Source organism: Corvus brachyrhynchos, unplaced genomic scaffold (assembly GCF_000691975.1).
Source record: "Corvus brachyrhynchos isolate BGI_N302 unplaced genomic scaffold, ASM69197v1 scaffold22, whole genome shotgun sequence".
NCBI classification, from domain to species: domain Eukaryota; kingdom Metazoa; phylum Chordata; class Aves; order Passeriformes; family Corvidae; genus Corvus; species Corvus brachyrhynchos.
Window position 1 is genome coordinate 7,992,017 of NW_008238355.1, and position 17,833 is coordinate 8,009,849.

General features: G+C 37.4%; 1 long non-coding RNA gene across 8 annotated transcripts in view; it reads left to right on the plus strand.

The window, feature by feature from the left end:
* Positions 1–17,833, plus strand: part of LOC108446995 — a 60,571-nt gene that overhangs the window by 23,026 nt on the left and 19,712 nt on the right. For 5 of the 8 annotated variants that reach the window (XR_001862347.1, XR_001862343.1, XR_001862344.1 and 2 more), the window contains one exon: positions 6,438–6,633. The exons of 2 other annotated variants lie outside the window; for them this stretch is intronic. This is a non-coding gene — a long non-coding RNA (uncharacterized LOC108446995). Of the gene's footprint in view, positions 1–6,437; positions 6,634–6,739; positions 10,220–17,833 lie in introns of those variants that run through there. One more of the 8 variants, XR_001862348.1, reaches the window with a different exon arrangement.

Consider the following 17,833-nt stretch of genomic DNA (forward strand, 5'->3'; position numbering starts at 1 on the left):
ACTGTTTGAAAAAAAAAAAAAGAAAAAGATGCCTTTGAAGAAAGACTATTTTAAATACACAGATTTATCCTACATTAAAGAGACTACAAAATTTATGACATGGATGCTCACATTTAAATTATTTAATATGTCTGCTTAAATAAATGGGCCTATTCAAATGTGCTGTGTGTTCTATCAGCCAAAGACACATAAAACATTTTCAAAGCATGCAGCATGCAATCCTTCCCTTAAATTAACTATAATCAAAAGGAGGAAAGGCACTCAATTATTTTTTTTTGGACAATAGCAGCATTGCTAACTTCCATTGCATGTGCAGATTTAACCCTAATTGCTAATCCAGCGGCGGTGAACATCAGGGCGCTAATGTCATCTCAGTTATCAAACAGCATATAGAACCTGTCTTGACTCTCAGATAATTTCTGAATGTATATCTAGTTTGCTGATGGGTCTCCACCTCTTGGCTGATGTACAGGTGTAAAGACCTTCTCCATGGTTTCTGGAATCTGCCATGTGCAACATCTGTAATGCTGGTCACATACCTTCAGGAGTAAGAACAGCTGAGAAAAATATAACAAATTATAAAAGGAATAATTGCAAAACCTAGACTTAGTCTAATCATACAGGGTTTAGCCACTGTTTTACTGACCTCTGTCAACATAGGATTACAGAGATTACTGAAAGGAATACTTAATAACTGAACTGTGGATTCCAAAGAGGATTATCTGGTAAGATATTTCATGTATCCTGATGGTTTGTTGAATATATTAGGAACCTGATTATGGGCCTCAATAACTCAACAATAAAAGAAGAATCACTCCCCAAAATTAAGTATAACTGGCATGCATTAAAATTAAATGCATCCTAGAAGTACAGTTTACCTAGGATCCTACCCATACCAACTTTCCCCCCCAGGGCAACTCTCTGGTAGCTGGTGGATAGTAGAGCTGTAAGAGCGCCATGTGTTAAAATCTATGTTAAGTTTTCTACAAAATCTTGAAAAGTGGATGAACTTTGATCTGCAAAACTGAAGTGTTATGCCCCAGGAGTTCTTCAGCTCAAGCAAGAGGCTGTGTAGACATGTCACTTCGCTGCCTAGTCTCCTGTGTAAAGTGTACCCCGAGTATAACTAATAGCTGTAGTTCTACTTTTAAATATGACTGTAGATTGGTAACATAAGACCCTAATATTTATTCATTAATCCCATTGTGGTCCATATTAAATCTGTGCTTATCAATTTAAATGCTTACCATAATTTAGAACCCATTCAGCAGGTCTAAGTCACTTCGGCACTGAATTGCATATTTCAACTTCTATAACACAGCAGAAACAGTGTTTTGCATTTTGATCATCTTGTTCAATATACTGTTTGTTTCAAAATGGCAATTAGCAATAACTTTTCTTTTACAATCACTCCTACAGAGGCTGTGCATGGGAAGTATGGTTATGTTCACCACAAGGGTTGTAAAACCTTAGGTGACTGCCTTTATTGCTCTGAACTTGAAACTGTAAAAAATTTGAACAGTTTAAATTATAAGGAATTCTCAGATTATGGTGAAATTTTTAATCTTACAGAATCCCAGTCAGGTGGTTAATTATTGATGTAGCTCTTACATAATGGCAAGAACAACAGAAAAACAGTTTTATGAAGGGAAAGTAATATAGTGAACTCTCACACAAAGCCAGTTAGAAAAGGAATAAAAGCAGAAGATCGTCCTTGCAAATACACCAGAGCACCTCTCAGCATAGCCTACTATGTGCCATGCTGTCAAAGCAATGCAAAGTATTCTTTTTTTTGCAATTAATAGTAAGGTGACTCATTGCTTAATAGCAGCCCTAATATTTACACACCTATGGATTTCACAACTTAGTAGCAAGCTTTGACTTCAATTAAACCTGGCAGTTTCTGATAGCAAGAAATCATTACAGAACTTCAAAAGCACTTGAACTGCAGCAAGATCTTTACAATTATCTATATAATATCTTTCAGCCTTTGTTGGGTCCTTGCTCTTCCATGGCAGCCCCAGCCTCTCTGTCAACTTTGTTCTGTAAGAAGTTGAACCTTAAAGCATGCTATTAAAAATATATATATATGAAAATGCTGCAATATACAATGGATTTCACCCTGTCTGACATTCTTTTTGGGATAAATGCTTAATAGAAGTTGCCCATGTGAGTCGTGTAATGTTCATGTATTGTTCATGAATCAACGAAGAGCCATTTAAAAATTACTAGCATTACAGAAATGTAATAGCTTTTTAACAGATTATTTAAATGGCTGTAGCTCTGATTTCCAATCATTTTATCCAAATAGCTATGGCAGAACTATCCCAGAAAAGGGAGTAACTTTCTGATTAAACTCTTTTGTTGTTGGATTTAAGAAATATTTTAGAAGCAAGAATTTCTCAATTATGTATTCATCTTTCAGAGCACGGTCATAGAGGGTGTAACAGCACAATCCCACAACCCCAGATGAAAGCACAAAGAGTTTGGAGGATTCATTCTGTTCTTATAGTCACAGTCAAGAAAGCCTTTAAACACATCCAGAGCAGAAAGGACAATTTGTTCTGACTGACCAGTGTGTAGATCACTTCCTCAGGAGTCTTTGGTCCCTGCAGTTTGCCTTGTCTGGTCCTTTCTCCTGTTCCAAGGAGGACTTTGAGTCATGATAGCTGCACTCATGTTAAACCATTACAGCAACTGGTTTGTCGCACCCAAAGATGGAGCCCCCTCCCGTTAAACTGTGAGAGTTCCTTGCTCAAAATCTTCTAGACTGATGTCTTTTGTTTGCTATTGTTTTGAAGCAAAGCCCAGATTTTTTCAAAAGCCACTGTCTTTTGGACAACTGTGCCTTCTCTTGGCTATTTTTGAAGAAGCCAATCTTTGTGTTAAGCAATGATAACTACATAGTGGAAAAATAAAGTTAAGGCACCTAGTACATACACAATACTTGTAATGTTGTTTACTAGCTCTAAACAAAGATAGTCAGATGGCTGTCATCTTGAACAAGGTACCTATGGACCATCAGCAGTTCACTGATCATAGATGAACAGCTTCTGGCTTTGCTCCCATTGTCTCTGTGAGCGTATTCCATCAGGTCACATTGCCTCACACTACAGCAATGTTAACTACTGCTTTATTAAACAATTCTCCAAGGATAACTAAAGCATTTGGGTTGTTAACATATATTGAAGAAGGTTTCAAATCAGCACATTGTACTTTGCAGTGAAGTCATAATATGCCAACATGAGCACATCTAATGAGGAAAATGTTGCATGTTGTTTACTAGCTCTAAACAAAGAGCTAGTCTGTTATCCCATAAAATAACTGTGTATTTTTATTTATATGAATGATTTTAGACACAAACATTTTACCAAAACCCCATTCATTTAGGAAATACATAAACACAATGAGCTTAATACAAGAAAGTGTTTTAAAACATATTTTAGTAATTATAAAAAGAAAAGAAATTAAAAAAAATTTTCCAAAGTACTTTTCTTTCTCCCTAATGATGAGAAGGAAACATAGGTTATCATCTGGCATATGATTTCTGATGTGGCAGTGAAGTGAAATTGTGCCTCACACCACGTATTCTTTACAGGATGAAAAGGAGTATAATTTAATTTTTTTTTATTTGAAGGTTCTGTCTGGGAACATTGGCTACCAATTTTATTTTTATTGCAGTGCATGGATAGCAAAGTCACATATCCTTATGTTAATGCAGGGTACATAGGAAAGGAATGGGAAAGTATAATTTTTGTTGTTGCTTTTGTCATTTGAAATTTCCAGAGTGTCTATGCACACTGGGTACCATTTCATTTTTACTGCACTGCACTGATAGCAATGTCACATATAATTAACACCAATGTAGAAAAAAAAAATAGAAAAAAGGAAAACCAGATTTCTCCCCCTGCCTCTGCTATTACCATTGTTTGAAATTTTTTGTATTCTGTGAATAGAATTTCTGGAGGGTGGTGGATATACTGAAAGATCTTATCTCCATTGTAAAAAAAGTGTGACGGTATATGTGTTTGTATTGCTCCATATGAGAGTGGATAGAAAATATAGTGCTACTCACATTTCTTATCAGTGGGATACAAGTTTGTTTAATGTCTAGGAACACTTAATGTAGAAACAGCCACTTCTGACAAAAAATGGAATACCAGAATTTAATTTCCCCAAATCAGTATATTTTATTAAAATTCTTATCTCATTCATCCCAAAATAACTTCTGTGTCCACCTTACTGTGGACAGCTCCGGAGTAGAGAATGTGACACCCTCTTTAGGACATGTAGGGTGAATCTGTAGTTGTGGTGGACTCCTCATCAATGACTTGTGTAAATAACAGTCACCAGGATGGACATGGTGCCCACCTACATGGGCAGACCAGACAGCTGTGTGACTGCTCTCTTTTCCATGACATGTCATTTTACAAGTTAACACAAACAGCAGACCGGAGTACAGCCCTTGGGTTAACTTTGGGAAATTTGTGCCTTAGTATGGTGCATCTGTTGGGAGCAATTTTCTCAGTTTTGGAGAGCAAAAGAGGTCAGTTTGTTTTATTTTAGAATTTATTATTATAATTTGCATATCATGCCCAACACTGCCTCTTTATTCTTGACTTTTAGAGCAACTATGTTGTGGTCCTGTAAATTGACCTTCATTTTTAAGGAGCCACCCTTTGACAGACAGATATAGGGCTGCCAATGAGAGATGTCAAGCCCCAGTATGGTCCCAAGTACAGCTTGGGTAGTCCTACTAGTCTGAGATAGACCTTATGCATTGCAGCTTGCAACCTGCTCTTTAGGCACAATACCACAAGCTGGTCAACAAAGCTACTGAAAAGACTGGAAGACACATCTTCGAAGAGCAGCTGAGCACTCTGGGTTTATTTAGTTTGGAGAAAAGGAGGCTAAAGGGGTGAGCTCATTGCTGTCTACAACTTTCTGAGAAAGGGAACTGGAGAGGGAGGTGCTGGTATCTTCTTCCTGGGATCCAGCAGAACATGTGGGAATGGTTCAAACCTGGTTCAGGGAAGGTTGAAACTTGCCGTTAGGAAGCATTTTTTTACTAAAAGGGTGGCCAAACACTGGGAATAGAGGGATGTCCCAAACCTGTCCGTGTTTAAGAGGCACTTAGGTAACGTGTTCAATAACATGCTTTAACTTGTTATTTAATTAAATAACTTTAATTAGACCTGAAGTGGTGAGGCAGGTGGACTAAATAAGTGTGGTAGGTCCCTTTCAACTGAAATATTAGTCCTCTCCTCTCCTCTCCTCTCCTCCCCTCTCCTCTCCTCAAAGATTGGGCGACAGAGGATGGTCTCAGACAATGTATCCAGCATTGGTAGCGTCCCTTTCTTTTTTGTTGAACAACGTTTTGAATGTGAACCTTTTTGGAACATATGGCTTTGCCCCTGTATGGACAGACACAAAGATGTCTCCAAGTTTGTTCATGGGCCTTTGGAGAGGCTGTTAATAAGGTGGGAAAAAGCAGTTTCCAAGCTCTTCCACTCTTGACAGAGTAGGACAAGAAAGGAACTAGACTGAGATTCGTGGTGTACATGAACCAACCTGAATCTGGAAGGACAAGATAACCTTGGCCAATATATCTTTAATGAATGCTTCATGGCATTAAATGACTACAGATGTGTGCAATAGATTTTGTGGTGTCACAACAGGCTACATGGCAATAAGCCACCAGAAAACAGAAATATGTGATAGCTAGCATGGTGTACATTTTTAATGCATTTCGCTGTGTGGGGCTTGGAAAACCCTCCTCCTCACCCACTGCAACAAGTTACTTGTGTGCAAAAGCAGCAGCACTCCTTCTTCAAAATACCACATATCATGAAAATCATAAAAGAAAGGCTGGCCAGAGGAATCCCATAAGTCTTTTCATTCACACTGAATTTGAGGTGTCAGCTCCTGTACTTCAGCTGCTGCTGTTCCTTGGATGGTGTCTATGAAAACTGACACCCTCAGTCATGTGACAAAAGGGCAGTGGGGATGGCTTGCTTTTGTAGAGTCATTTGCAGTGTTGGGCACCACTTTTGATGATGCTGGTGTCTTTTTCCCTCCTCTACCTCAAGTGAGACAGAACAAGTGTAAAATATTACATAGCAGGTGTTAGAGAAAGAGGGATAATGTAGCAGTTTTGGAAGAAGTGCTGGATAGAAATACACAGCCAAGGTCTTCATCTGGAGAGGAAACCCAGAACTGTCCTTTCCTCATGACCTGCATTGGAACTTTGTAGAAGGCAAATTTTAACTTGTTTCTAAAGGTCTCCATATGCTTTTATTTGTGTTTTCTATTTTCCTCTTGGCTATACTGGAACTTTTTTATTTTATACTGGTACCTCCCAGAACATTTTTAAGTTATGAAAAACATACTTCTCTCAGGGCTTCACAAATGAACTATCACTTTTTTCCCCTTTCTAGGTTTTTATTAAGCTCAGTGGGACTAATTCCCTATTGTTCTGCACTTTGTGTCAAATGGGTGTGAAATGCTGGCTAAAACTACAGACATATCTTTGACTGATACAGCTTGAAGTTTGGGATCACACCTGAAATTTGTGTCCATATCTTACATCTCCAGTGTGGGCTGAGCCTCTTCAGATGGCAGGTGATATCATAGGTATTAATAAGCCACTTTCTCTTCCACTATTGTTTATGTAACAAAATGCTGGTTTGATTTCTAAAGCATATTTCATCACTCTATTCCCTGCTTTTTTTTTTGACAGTCGCCCCAAACACTGGCAGGAGACTGACTAACAATGGAAAGTAATAGCAGGAAAAATGTATTTTTCTCAATATGTTGAATACACTGCCAAAATCCCTTTTCAATCCACCTGCAGTCTGCAGACTTGCTGTTACAGAGAAGCCAAAGTTAAATAACCAACTACGGACTTTGTACGCTAAAAAAAACCAGCCCAGAAGAAAAGAAAACAATTTTAAAATCATAATCAAACTTATAGTTATAATAGAAATGATTGATTACTTTCTGTGATAAATTTGCTCCATGAAATATTATTATTTTTCTTGAATAACTGTAATGGATGGTGATAGATGCTGGTACTCAAACAAATTTAGCTTTTTTCTATCAGAAACATATCCTTAGGGCCTTCTAGTCAGCACCTCTTTTGATGTGTTATCAACCCACACCTCTTGTCTCAGAGACTCCTCAATGGAGTGTGTACTTCTTGAATAATATCTTCTTGTACAATCTTTAGAATAAAATAATTCTTACTTCTTCTAATCTGATCATTTATGCACCTGGTAGCTGAGACACAAAGAGTCTGGTGTCATAACTTTGGGAAAATTAAAAAAAACCTCCAAACCCCCAAAAATCACCTTCCCCCCCAAACCACTGCATTATAGTAAGCAAGAACTGGGTTTGTCTGTTTCTTTACAAATAGGAAAAATCAAGTACTGTAGCTTATAAACATTATCATGGTCTGGAAAAGTAAATGTTGTATGAAGCACAATATTGAATAGTAACTGTCTTGTTAGTAACAGCAGGAAAAGAGAATTTTGCTGAACACTGCGTTTACCACAGTCAAACACCTACTCATCTCTTACTCAGGCTATGCTGGATTGAAAGGAAGTTTCTGTGAATTGGAGAACTAAGGATTTGACCACATGTAGAAAGACAATTTTCCTACTTTGTGAACTCATACACTGATTAAAAAAGAAGCAATTATAATTTTTCAGCAGATTATCTGTAAGTTTAATAAAACCATTGTCTGATATTCTAAATTGTCAAGTTATATTTAATACTTATTATGAGATTAAGACATGAAGATGTATCTAGTTAAGGAAATATCTTCAAACTTCAATTGTAAGAGAGCTGTATTAAAGCAAGTACTCAGATTAATTGGTGATGGGATCATTTAATATCTAACAGCAAAGAAGAAATCGCTGAGTAAGTCAGTGGAGGGAGAAATTTTGGGGTCATCACTATCTCTTTGTAATCACTTCCCCAAATGTTTATACATGTAAGCACTGACTAAAAATTACTTAAAAGATGTAATCTGGTGTTATTAAAGTTTTGGCTGGTTGTTTACTATGTTTGACCTGCTTATGTAAATACTTTAGTGCTTTGTCTGAAACTAACTTGCAACAGATAAGTTTAAAGGCTAGTTAAAAACTTGTGTTGATTATAAAATGAACAGAATAATTCTAAATGATTTCAAAATTTATGTAAAAATGAGTGTATCAAAGTACACTAAAGCACCTAACTTATTTATACCCAAATTTAAAAATCACAAATATATAATAATTAAATGGTAATTTTGAAATAGATAATTTTCCTCCATGTTTTAATACATTTAATAACCAAAATCTTCAGGCTAGCATGTTCTACAGAAGACACCAGAGCAGAGTAGAGGGGCAGAATCACCTCCCTTGACCTGCTAGCCACACTGCTTTTGATGCAGCCTGGGACACAGTGGGATTTCCGGGTCGAGGGTACACATTGCTGGGGCACGTCCAGCCTTCCATCCATCAGTGTCCACGAGTCCTTCTCCTAAGGCCTGCTCTCAGTCCTCTTCTCCCCCTGACTGTATTGATACCGGGCGTTGCCCCAGACCAGGGGCAAGACCTTGCACTTGGCCTTGTTGAACCAGATAAGTTTCCCAGGGTCCCACTTCTTGAGCTTGTCCAAGTCTCTCTGGATGGCATTCTGTCCTTCAGACAGGTCGGATTTATGTCACCGAAATATGACTGCAAACAGTGAAATGGGAAATAAATACACCATCAATAGACTTGAAACTATTATGTGGCTCTCCACAGATATAATTAGCATTACTTAATCTCATTTGGCTCTACTTTTCAACAGAACTCTGAGTTTCAAATGAAGGCCATTCATGTGGGGTAAGCCAGCCATAACTCCTTTGCCTTCATGTTTCCCCTAAAGCACTTGTAAACAATCCTAATATTTTGTTTTCATACGAATTTAGAAAAGTATAAAACTAAAGTGGGCCTCAAAAATGCAAAGAAACTTTGGAGTTGATACTCTGCCAGGTAACGAATAGATTAGATCATACATTGACAGGCCAGGAGCAGTTAAGAGTGAAAGATCAAATAAGATGTGAGAAATTAAAATAGTCAGAGATCTTTAGAAGAGATATCATATTATTAAATTAATTACCAGTGCAAATGGTACATGTATAGACAATATCATGTGCTAAAGAGAGGGAATAGAGAGGTTGAATATTGAATTTCTCTGTTCCTTCATTTCTTCCTTTCTCTACTTCATTAATCCTGATGCCAAAGGAGTGCAGTTTCTGTCCACACATTTCCTTGGAGTTTTATCAAGCTAATGGGGATTCTGCAAATTAATCTGTGATGTTGCACCATTATTCAGTGGACTATGCTTTCAAATAAAATTTCCAGACCTATTGCTACATTTTCTTTTTCATATTTTCTGGTGGTTTTGATTACAGAATTCTGATTACAGAATTTAAATCAACACCAGTTGCCACACCACAGTGTCTGAAGTACTGCTGTCATTTTCTCCTATAAGAGAGATACAACAGGATAAATATTTCAATGACAAAGCCAGTAATTTCTTTTCTCTATGACTACTGTTAAAAGCCTTCAAATATTTATAGATTTTTATTAGATCTCATCGTCGACAATTAACAATACTCAGAACTTGAACGTCTTCCAGTAAATCAGTTGCCCCGGTCTTTCAATGTATTTTTGTTTCTAAATACTATACCATGGTCACTTTTCAGAGGAAATAAAAGTGTGGACTTAACAGACTGATACATGTCATGAAAGTGATGAAGCAATTTGAGAGATACAGCAATAGCAAGTTACCAGGACTGAATGATCTCCCTTCAGAATTCTGAAGACAGTGATTTCTTAATTACAGTATGTATAGGTGGGAATATACTTTGTCTCTTTAAGATAGTAATAATAATATATAACCCCCCTGTCACAGACTGAAAGGTGCTAATACTGGGTTTTGAGTTTAAGGAATGGTGTGAAAATCCAGATACACTCTGGTTCTGGGAAAGATATTGAATTGTCCTAAAGATGATGACAGTGCAGGACTTGAAGGAGTATAACCTGAAAGGATGAAAACAATGCCTCTCCTGCAAAAAGGAGCTGAATTAGAGCAAAACAGGTAAAAATGAGAAAGGAACAAAAAACCCTGGACTTTCCAAAATCTTATGGTAAAGATAACTTAAATAAACTGTTTAAGGAAATAAATTTCTGTGAATGAAGGAATGAACAAAAACACCCCTGCGCATGAAGGTAAATTAAAATTGTACTAACATACAATTAGGATGGATAATTACTTCTGGTGTGTTTCTCTGGTTGTGTCCACATGTTGACTGGGATGGAGAAGGTAAGAACTAGCTGACGTCAATAAGCTGGTTTGAGTGGGTCTAAAACTGATACGGCCAGTGGCAGGATGCTGGGATAAATGAGGTGTCTGCTGAGCTCCAACTATCTCTGCCAGCTCTTGTAGGATCTGACACTACACAACAACCTGTCTGTCCATGCCCAAGCTGTGGCTGTGTTTGCTCCTGAAACCAAGCTTGACTCTCCAGATTTTTTCTGTAGGAGCATACTATAGAGACTGCAAGGATGTTGTAGTGCCAGTGGGACTCACACAAGATCTGTGAGGAGCAGTGAGACAGCTTGAGTTCCCATATTTAAAAGAATAGCAATAATCCAACCAGCAAATAAATAAATATTTTCTGCTCTAAACATGTAAATTATACAGAAATCAATGTCATACTGTCATCCTAACCACAACTTGTTGCTTGTAGGAGCACATCCAGGTTTGTTCATCAGACTTTGGGAAGGACACTTGGTGTCACTTGGGTAACACAATTTGGACATAGGTTTTATTTAGTGTATCAGATTGCAGGGCAAGTACTTAGGCCTCAGCCTGAGACTGACGCACCTTGAATTCACCCAATGTCTGTAAAAGAGAGTATTAGTTGAGTGGAGGTAGGCATACAACAAATGGCATATCTTCTGCCCTATGCAGACTCACGGAAAATAGAAGGGCACACTGATGAACAGAAATAAGATTAATTCCTCTATCTGGCTTGAAATCAAAATGGAATCCAGCCCTACTCAGTCAAATATTTTGGCTGGATTTTTAAAAAGGGTTGGATTAGTGCATTACTATTATTCACTGTAACAACTCATATAAACAGTTAAATACGTGACTTTTTAAGCCAAATGCTCTTCTCCAGATTTGAAATGAAACTGAAAAGTTTGGCTGTCTAAAAGTAATCAAATGTAATGCTTCATGCTGTACAGTTTTTCCACTTGAAGAGTTCGGGGAGGATATATTTTCCAATGTTAGTAGCTAACCTCAGTTTTATTTTTTCATCAGCTAATATGTTTTTGAGGTACTTGATCACTAATGCCAGAGACACAATGTGCCACTGCCACATACTTTGTGCCAGAGGCATTAGTACTCCAATTAGGAGAAAACATTTCTCCTAATTCTCGTGGATTGAGCTAAATCATTCCTTTGTGGTCATCCAAATTTTGGTCTACTTCCTTACTCTTTCAGTCAATCAAATGTAATTTTTAATGTGTCCAGTAATCTTTATTCCCAGGCTTTACCTATTAAAACACAAATAAGCACAAAAGTTATGCAGGGCACTGGTTAATGGTGACTTTCCCTTGTATGTACGCAAAAGCTTGTCAAGTACACCTCTGACTAATGAGAAAGCACAGCTGTTCTGACAAGCAACAGCAACAAATTAAAAAAATACTCACTATCCTGTCAAATAATGTGTGTATATCAAGGATGTGGAATACAAAACAGACTTATCAGCAATCACATTTTGAGTAGAATTCACTTGAATGTAACACTTTCTCCCTCTAAGGTTTTGAGGGAGGTATCTTAAAGAAGATCATACAACTTACTTATCCCAGGAACAAAGATTCTTTTTTGAAAGCTGTCAGCTTGCTGACAGATATGATGAATATTTACTTCAGTCTTGTAAAACATATTAATCAAACTTGTTCCTATAGCTTCAGTCCAAGGAGGGTTACTGCTTTCTTTAGGAAAGTGTACATAATTGGGGAACTACAAATACATGTACAACTTGAATGCAAGTCACTATCTATGACATTCATTTATTTATAATGAATAAATACTAGTCTATAACAGGCTTAAGGGAGATGAAAGCAGTATATGGAGACCTGTTTAATACAAGGCTATTTGCCAAAGATCCATGCACCATTCATTGAACCTTAAAAACTTTTGAAAATATGGGTTGCATTTGCAAACTTCCACGTATGGAGAGCTGGCAAGCTGCCTGGTTTCTACTTAAAGGATTGTCATTCTTGGAAAAATAAATTTCTCTAACTAGACAAAAGTCAATGTTTTCATGTTTTACTGCAATCAAGCTGATATGGCTGACAATTTAATGTCTCAACACTTAAAATATCTTGGATAATAATCAGTTACTTCAACATCATAACTACAAGATTTCTCTATTTTCAAAGATTGTATACATATGACAGAGATATTGAACAGTTTTACCAGAAACCTCTCCATCCTTAATTTTTGTGATTTCTCTTAAGCTGTGAAATTATTTTTTTCCCAAATGCATGATTTTAAAATTAATGGGAAAAAAAATCCAATCCTGCACTGTAATCAGATTATTAAACCTTTGCATTAATGTCCTGTTTTATTTAATTTGATATATTATATATATTTCATGGCCTGCTTGCCTGTCAAATGGATGTGGAAATGTGCTGGCATTCCAGCTGAAGAGATCTTTATGAGTGAGAAAATGCTCAAGGCTTTTTCAAAGTGGGTGCTGAACATACGTTTCTCTTCTTTGACTCCAGGGGCTGCTAACAGCTGTCCCAGCAGACAGGTATCACAAGGTTAAAGGCTAGCAGAGCTGCGCATCTTCAGGATCTGACTGCCAGCAAAGGAGATGGGTAGTTTCTCAAAACTAATAGTGAAAATGGCAGCAGTGATGAGAAGCAGAAGGAGCTGACAACAAGAAAATGAAAAGGAACCTGAAAAAAAATGAATTCTGGGTAGTCCAGCACTTGGCAGAGCTGATTTTAATATCTGGCAGGTTGAGTTCACTAATCTTTGCTATTCATATTTATGTGAAACTTAATAGTTTTAGAGATTTGTATCTATTAAGACGTGCAGGAATGTTGCTACAACATGGGAACAAGTTTGCTAGCACCTGCTGTTCTTTCTCCATGATAAAAATTGATATAAATTGTTTTAAATGCCTAACAGATAACTACTCTCAACACACAGTAAGGAAAGCTACATCTTTAGAGCCTCTTTTATCTTTTAAAAGTAATTAGAAAAAAAATAGACTAAAACTCACCAGCAAGGCAAAACAACATTCTTCCCCCTACTGTCCTCCCTCTCTTTTGTTTCTTTGATTACTTGGAGCCTTGTAATCAAACTAAGCTTAGTTTTAGGACCCTTGGGACAGTATCTCTTAGCTCCCTGTCAGGCTGTGTTGGAAAACAATCAATCTTGTTCTTGTGCTGGCTTGGTAGAGGTGCCACAACACAAGGAGTGCAATACTTTGCTCTTTCTGTGAAGCTTCGATGACAAAAGTTTTTATCAGAAGCTGACTGTATTTAGGATTATGAATATGCAATGACTCTCATTAGTATTGAAGCACAGGAACATGGTCTGACATCCCTTGCCACTTTTAGCTGTTGCAGAGTTGTCTAATGAATTGTCTTGCTCTTTCACTCTCACAGTCTTTGCTGTTGTGGCCCAATTTGAGAATACTATTGATGGCAGAAATTAATTGCCAAAAACTACCCTTGATTTTGTTAAACAGTGTTGAGTCAGTGTTTAAATTGTCAAAACAGAAAACCATTAAACTCTACAGGGGACTAATCCATCACAAGTGGAGAGGATATGCATGTCTGCATGCATAGCCATGCACAAGCATAAAGGTGTGTGGCACAGGTAGGCATAGGGTCCTGTAACTGTACTCACACATACGAACATATGCATGTGTATCAGTGATGGGTCTCAGAAAACGAATGTCCTGATGAATTCTTTTATTTTTCCAGTAAGAACAAACAGAGATGATGGAAAGTTTTTCAAATGAGCTTGACTCCAACATATTACTACTTGATCAGCCATTTTATACTCTTCCTTCTCCCGTTGGAACCATGCCAAATATTGTCCAGCTCATCTGCAATCTGTTTGAATAAGTTACTGATAAGGATGGTTCCAACAAGTTATTAAGATATCTGGCTTGATTTTTGTATTTGAGGAGATGTGTAGGCTTTCAGAAACAAGCGGAAATGACCCTTTCACCCGCAATCGGTTAAATTAAGTATTTTTTCCCCTATTCATCTGAAATTTTTTCTGACGTAAAAGAAGCTTTAATGGCTTTCTGCAGATTGTGAAGGGTAAAGTGAATTGAAACAGATAATGTATTCAAAGAAGCTTAAGCAGCATTCTGAAAGGTGTGTGTGTACTGCAAATAATAAAGGATATGAAGTCCTCCCAGCAAGATGTCAGTCCTCTGCAGCTCTGTATCCATTCAATCAGAAATGGAAATGGTCCCGGTGCAAGGAAAGAGAATCTCTTAATTTTTACTGTGATTTTTGGCACTGTTGCTCTAACACAAGCTTAGCTTACCTCTTAATCCAACCCCAGGACTGTCTGTTCTTATCAGCTGCATTAGAAAATAACAAACATCTACATCTTGTGAGTATCAAATACAAGAGCAGTTTAAAGTAAATGCAGTTCTGACAAAAATGGCTCAACTATCATACATCAAACACTTGTTACCTCTCTTTGCCTTAGTGACTGCACATGACTAAGAAGGAGTGAGTGATAAAATCTGAAGAAAGCTGAAACCAATCTGGACCTTTTTAAAGATCATCAATCATTCTGCACAGGCATGATATTATTAGTTCCAGTAAGCCTTGTTCTCCCATTTTATGGACATCTTAAGCCCCACACCCCACGACCAATGCTACCATGGGAAATCATTTTTATGGGCAGCATCTTAGTGCAGGCCAATCAGATCTAATCACATAACAAGCTACTGAATTATTCAATGTTCTCCCTAATTTTGCATTCTTCCTGCACTTTGCTGTCACTACAGGGTTCTAAAAGTATGGATTTTTACAATATTTATTAAGAAGATAACCATTCACAGAATTTTTTCTTTCTCTATGTCTTTCAGTAATCATAATTCCCTTAGATTGTTGCAGTGTATACATTACTATATACAGAATATTATTTCTAAAAGGAATAAAAATCCACAATGTGTCACTCAGGTTTAAACTCTTCCAGTTTTTAATATACCAAATTTAAGGACAACAATAGTGAAACAATTGTGTTCAAACATAAAATATTCATATTTACAGAGCAAAATATAACCAGCATGTCTCTTAGCTGTTGCTATGAATACAGGACTTACATTGTATGTGAAAATATTTCAGTTTTAATTGCAAATCTGTGCAGAGATGATTTGGGGTCTGTAATTAGCACATAAATTTCAGACTTTGCAACTGCTGTGAAAACACACTTTATTTATGGAACTATTATCCAAATATAATTCAGTGTTTTTTGCTTTCAATAACTACTGTAAAAGTCTGATTTAATAAAATGTGAAAAATTTCCCATCTCTTGCACTTCTGTTTACATTATGAAGCATTCATTCCTCTGCATTGCCATTTCCCACTCAATCTGCAGTGGACTTTGCTTTTATCCATACTTCATTCATACCTCAGGGAGATTTCTTCACAACCATAAAGTGCCTGGCACTTAATTTGTTTAAAATGAAAGCCTGGATTATTCAAATAGCCCTGAACTGCACAAACAGAGTAGTTTATGTGGCCTCCATCCTCATGCTTTTCATCTGGGCTAGAAGCAGGAATAGATAGAAGGCTAGTCTCAGTTGGGTTTAAGATCCTGTATGCAGATTTACAGTTATCCAGACAGGGTTAATGGAATGAAAAAGTGTTGCCTTGTTATCACCCACTTATTGTAAACTGCAGGCTCAACCACTTCTAACTCCCATCAATGTAGGGCACAACCAGTACAAAATTCGTCTCTTCCTTACTAGAAATCCCATTAATTTTCAAAACCGGTTACTCGCAAAACCAGTTTTATAGCAATCATTTTTGAGACCTTCTGCTGTTCTTGAGTTTAAAAGTGCATTTTTAGGTCACATGGAACTGAGCATTTTTCTTGCCAGCTTTGTGTTTATCTCCAGGTTCAGGACTGGAACTGCAGATAAAGGGACTGGGCACCAGGTATGCACAAATACCACAATGTCAGGTTAAACAGTAAAACAGAGCTTGCAGTAACAACAGTGACAAAGTCCATAATATGGACTTAAGTTACATCAGAATGTGACTGTCTCTGGCTGCTCCAGCACCTCTGTGCAATGGCAACATCAACAGCCACTGCAATAATAATCATCAACATAATGATCACTGGCAGGGTTGCCTTGCCTCTCCCAGGGCTGCCTGCCCTTGAACCTAAAGCCATACCTGCAGGAGCATCACCTAACCCACCCACAGGGTGGGCTGAATGCTGTCTCATTGCCAGGAATGTGCAAATTTTTTGTCATGGGGCTACCAGGATTTTCTCAGACCTGGGAGGAATACTTTCTCATATGTCTGCCCAGCTTCTGGCACTGGAGAAAGGCAGGAACCCTGCATGGTGTATACAGGCGTAATTTTCTATTTGAACAGTGATATCAGTGTCATGGTGCACATGCTCTGGAAAGATAATTACAAAGAGTAATTGAAAGATTCAGTGTGAAGCCACTGAAAGCTGTTATTTAAAGTTCCAGTATTACTATTACCACTAAAAGTGACAGAGGACCAATTATGAACGGTTATTTTCTTTTATAAAATTAATTTTGTTTTGGCCTCTGAAAGTCCTCATTTCTGCCTTGCCATCACTGCCACAGGATGTGTCTTCATAGCTTCTGGTGTCAGCAGGATCCTGAGCCTCCTGATGAGGAATGGATCAAGAGGGCAGAAAGGCTTGAAGCCTTGTGGGGAGTGGCAGAGCAGACTCTCAGTGGTCTAGCCTGATCTCCTGGTAATATTAGATAAAGATTCAGTACTTGAAGGAGACCCCAGACCTGCTTTTGTAAACTAAGAGTGGCATCCAGGGACAGAGAAGACACTGAGTACATTTTCAGGAAGATAAAAAAGGATAGGTGAGATGTGAGAACTTTTCTGAGAGACAACTCAGTTAGTAATTGTTGTAAGTGCTTTCTTCATTATTTTGATGCAAAAATTTGCTGGTTGTTTACATAATAAACCTTAGCATTCAGTACACCTCATAAGATTGTCTACTCAAATAAGTAAAAAAATTATCTTGTATCTTTATATGGCTGGTACTACACCGATTACTTCAGATCAATAGGTTATACCATCTTTAAAACCTCGGGACTGAAGTGTTTGCAGTGTTCTTATAATACTGGTGTATTTTTCTTAAGGTCTGGCATGATGAGATGCCACGAAGGCCTGAGCTTTCTCATGAGAAGGAAGGTACTGCTTTCTGGGAACACAGATTTTAATACAGAATGCCTTTGAAAAGTGTCAATGTTATTCAGCCTTTCACACAAGAACTTCCAAAAGTGAGAGTGGCATTTAGCTCACAGGTAGCAGAATGGTAGTCTAAAAATTTGGGAAAGTAGACCAGTCCTAATAATATCAGCCAGACCATTCAATGTGAAACAATTCAGATCAGTTTGATCTGAATTATCAATGTAATTTCACCTTATCAATGTAATTCCAGATGCAGAACAGTGAATCCAGTTTTCAGATGAGATTAGTGACACATGAATAACTTGGGAAATCCCTAATAAATA